This window comes from Eucalyptus grandis, chromosome 10, assembly GCF_016545825.1.
Source record: "Eucalyptus grandis isolate ANBG69807.140 chromosome 10, ASM1654582v1, whole genome shotgun sequence".
NCBI lineage: Eukaryota > Viridiplantae > Streptophyta > Magnoliopsida > Myrtales > Myrtaceae > Eucalyptus > Eucalyptus grandis.
The window spans coordinates 22,222,804-22,227,074 of record NC_052621.1 but is presented as its reverse complement, the minus strand read 5'-3'; the positions used below and the strand labels follow the sequence as shown (position 1 = coordinate 22,227,074).

The window sequence follows — 4,271 nt, the reverse complement described above, 5'->3', positions numbered from 1 at the left end:
AACTGCCCAAGTCTTCGTCGGTTTTGCCCTAAAGCGATACCTTTATTATTTAATGTAAGATTGGTCTATTCCTGCCTGTTCACATTCTTAAAATCAGGTAAGAGTTCCAAATCGTCCGGGTCATCTCACCCCCATTATTGCTCCCCCGTTCTCCTCGGATCGGGTTGGGCCTAGCCATCCTCCAATCACACATCTAATAAAGGGGATCCTGTTCGATACCATTCATAACGTTTGATCTCATTCTAAAAAAGAGTATTCAAAATAACATACGAGACAATAAGCATTTGGAGGTGGATCTTACTTATATTTAACATGACAAGACCTTAGTCATTTGATGTGGACTTGGGGTGTCATAAGTAAATGGAGATCATTTTCGTTAGTCATATCATATACCACCGTGTTAGGATGCACATATGTTAGGTTAACGTGAAGAAGCGCAGCGGCAGACCCTCGTCTTGCTCAACAAAGGTCCTTAATTTGAGTTGTATTAAAGCCACTACTTTCGGATCGATACCATGTGATGCGCAAGAAGTTCCATATTTTAGAAACTTTATAAACTTTTCATTTGTTTCATTTCTCGGTTACTACATAAATGGCATAATTTCGTACGAAGAAATTAGATACAATGATTGCACCATCCTTTCCATATTGCCGGAATGTTTTTAAAAAGCTGATATAGGCAAATTCCAAAGTGATTTCGCTACTCTTTTTTGGTTGACGCCGACGAGTAAATTGACTTATGTGAACTAAAATTTCATTACAAGATGAGTAAATGGTTCTTAACGCAGCAAGTGCTAAACGACAACCATATATGAGTATTTGATCTATCCTTTCCGATGGAAAAACAATTTAATTTCCACATGTGATAATGAAATGTAGTTCGGCGTTCATATGAAACATAGCCATTGCGTTAATATGAAACGCAGCCGTTCCAAAAGTAAGTGCCAAATGCACAAATTCTCCACGCCGACCTCCAAAACATTTTTTCCACTGGTTGTGGCTAGAGCTGTCCTCCACTTGTAAATGAATATATGAACTCATATAGGCACACATGCCCTCTAGACAGACGTTTCAGTTTACTCTTTCTTCTTCTGAATGACACAAGAAGGTGAGGAGTATCACTAGAACCGTTAGAGATACCTAAATTCAACATCACTGGTTGTGGTTAGGGCTGTCCTCCACTTATAGATGAATATATGAACTCATATAGGCACACATGCCCTCGAGACAGACGTTTCATGTTACTCTTTCTTTCTTCTGAATGACACAAGAAGGTGAGGAATATCACTAGAACTGTTAGACATACCTAAATTCAACATCCAAGTGTTATCAGGTTGCACAAAGCAGACGACGATCCATTTGTTTCTCTTACTGTTGCAGCAGATTTTGACAAGTATTTTTATGTCGGAGATTAGTTTCCAGGAAGCATATTATCTCTCATGTAATTATACTGGTGAGTATGTCATAAGATTTCTATGTATGAATTTCCAAATTTGTAATCTCATGACTACCATTTTGATGTGTGAGTTGGTTTATTGAAGGTCACCAGCTTATTTTCTGCTTTTGTTTGTATTTCTAGCTGTACATGTAGCTTGTGCTCTTAGAAAAAATACTGTCAACATAAGAAACGGCAAAAAGAAAAGAAAAACGAGATTATATTTGAAGTAAGGAAAGTTACACAAGACTAGAGAAAGCATTACTTTACACATATATGTTGTGCCAAAGATGTCCAGGAAGTTTTAGAAAGGGCTGGTGTTTTTGTAGCTGAAGAGAGAAATCTTCCATGCATTATATCATTTTTCAGGGGTACCAAGACTCAAAGGAGCCAAAGAGGGATTAGAAAAAGAGGCTAGAAAAAGAGGCAAACTCAAGTTCCATATCAGGAGATAGCAGCAGAGAACCCAAACATACCCAGGATTCAGCCAAAAAGAAACTAAATGCTGATCCAAGATGAAGAGGAAAATTTGGTTTTTCATAGAATACCGCCTCATTGCAACATAACTAGATTATTCTTTGATATATTGAGTTTTTAATCGCCAGAACGCCTGTAATCAGAAGGTGGGTTGTCTCCAAACACTTGATTGAGTAAGTTATATTGGTTGGCACTCGTGCTGGATGCACCAGATTGTGATGACCCGGATTGATCTTGCAAGGAGGAGCTGTGATTGTGAGCCCCTTCGTACACAACTCGTAAATCTCCTGGCTCAGTCTCTGACCATTCAGCTCTCTTCTTCGCATTGCATTCGGCCCTTTGGCACTTGTAGTAGCTCCTAATCAATGAAAACCAATGGAAAATTCATCACGGTTGTTTTCCTACACCTCCCACAATACTCATTCTACTCAAAAAACCTCAAGAGTCATCCAGAGAAGATCAACTTCCTTGATGATGTGCCTTGAGAGGCTGTTCTTTAAGAGTAAAGGTCAAGTTCGTCATGAATTATTGACATGTAATTGATTATTACCTGAATTTGCCGATGTTCCTGATAAATTTTTGACCATATTTTTTCCACTCATAACCATCTTGAGGTAATTGCAATCTGCTACTGGCTTCTCGGTCCATGTCTTTCTTGGTCTATTTACTTCACTCAGCTTCCCCTATGAATGAACAAATATAAGAGAGAGGATCGTGCATTAATACCTGCTTTTGTCTAACTTGAAGTACCTATGCTCATAAAAACTCATAAAAATCACACATCTTTGATAGAGAGAGAGAGAGAGAGAGAGAGAGATTTTTTACGAGATTGGTATCCAAGACACCAATTAAGTGGACAAGTTAACAGGCAGGCTGAAGTATACCTGCCCAGAAAAGAGGTACCGCATGGGTTAAATCTCGATTACTTTTTCAAGAAAGAAGCTGTCTTTCTTGATGTTAGGGCTTGAGATGGGGAAAAAAATGAAAGAAAGAAAGAACTGAGCAGGCGTTGAAATAGAACCACTACCAAGCTGGTCTGGATCTATGAATTTGTGAATACTTCCAAAAGAAAAGAGATCTACAAGAAGAAAAACAGTTTGTATAGACACAGATCTGTTCGTAAAAGCATAGACTTAGTTTGCCTCATAAAACAGACCTCTTTTCTAGGTTTTCTTGCAACAGTAGCTGTAGAAAAAAGAACCCAGATGCAAGAATCTTTCACACAAGCGGAGAGAATCTAGGCCACTCCGAGAAGGAACTGCCAACGAAGGGTATATATACCACAAATCTCACCAAGATCAAAAAGTAGGCAACATCTTAATCAAAGCAACATCTGAGAAGCATCAGGACTTCCAATCTGTAGGGGCTTTGGCCCAGGTTCTGAGAAAATTCATGGCAAGGATGAGGAAGATGCATGAAAGCAACAAGCGCACGCCCTCGCCTCTTATTTTCTACATATCTTCAATGGGGTTGACATCCCTCTTTTCAGCGCACGGTTTTCCTAAGGAAAATAAACAGAAGCTCGGTAGGAAGAAGTGAGGAAAGAGAAACACAGGGCCTCATTTTATTGGTACATAAATGGGTGGCTGCTCCTGCTCTGAGAGGGGAAGCTTCTCTGACGACTATCTGCCTGTTCCCCTAAAGGCCCAAAACCTACTTGAGTCCTTAACAAGTGGGAGAAAACCTGAAAGTGAAGTGAGGGAAAGACCGGACCACCCCAGCCAGCCACCGCCGTAATAGATGGTACATGTCCAAGTGCGCTTCATTATGGTATTAATGGATAGTGTCTTTGCAAACCAACACATGAAAACTCGAGAATTTCTAATGAACGGTCGAGATCTAATGATTTGTGATTGGGCGGTCCTTGATTGCCGACAAACAATTTCTAGGGAGATAGTTTTTGATCCTTGAAGATGGGTTCCTTGAAGATAACACAAATTACCCTTCCCCCACCCCCCACCTCCTTTCACTTCTGTCTCTCCCAGTATTTGACGCCATTCATATTTCTTACGTCGACGACATTGGGATTCAAAGCAACGCCACAAAATGAAATGAATTAGTCTAATTCAGAGTATAAAATAAAATTTCATGAAATCATTTTTGGAAAATAGTTTCTAATCCATGAGTCATTTCTCTTGTTAGTGGCTAGACGATTCTTTTAGACAAATTATGGTAGGAAATTGAACCCATCACAATAAAAAGGGGAGGGTGTTTCTTGATAACAAGTACATAGTTAAAACCACGTCTTAAGTATTTTTCAAAATTGAAAAAGAATACATTTCAAGATGGCAACATCATTCGAATTTAGTATAAAGTTACCATATAAAATAACACCATCGTACTTTGCACCGGCGGAGCC

The 4,271-nt window shown here is 39.3% G+C and overlaps 1 long non-coding RNA gene across 3 annotated transcripts; it reads right to left on the bottom strand.

Annotated features, from left to right (window-relative positions):
* Positions 1-1,858: 1,858 nt before the first annotated feature.
* Positions 1,859-3,486, bottom strand: LOC104422274. 3 transcript variants are annotated; one of them, XR_005546792.1, is made up of 3 exons: positions 3,206-3,486; positions 2,463-2,595; positions 1,859-2,270 (listed from the first exon to the last, which is right to left on the bottom strand). It is a non-coding gene; the product is annotated as an uncharacterized LOC104422274 (long non-coding RNA). The 3 variants fall into 3 exon arrangements; XR_721177.3 differs by lacking the exon at positions 3,206-3,486 and adding an exon at positions 3,069-3,199; XR_001981672.2 differs by lacking the exon at positions 3,206-3,486 and adding an exon at positions 2,738-3,044.
* Between the last annotated feature and the right edge of the window lie 785 nt (positions 3,487-4,271).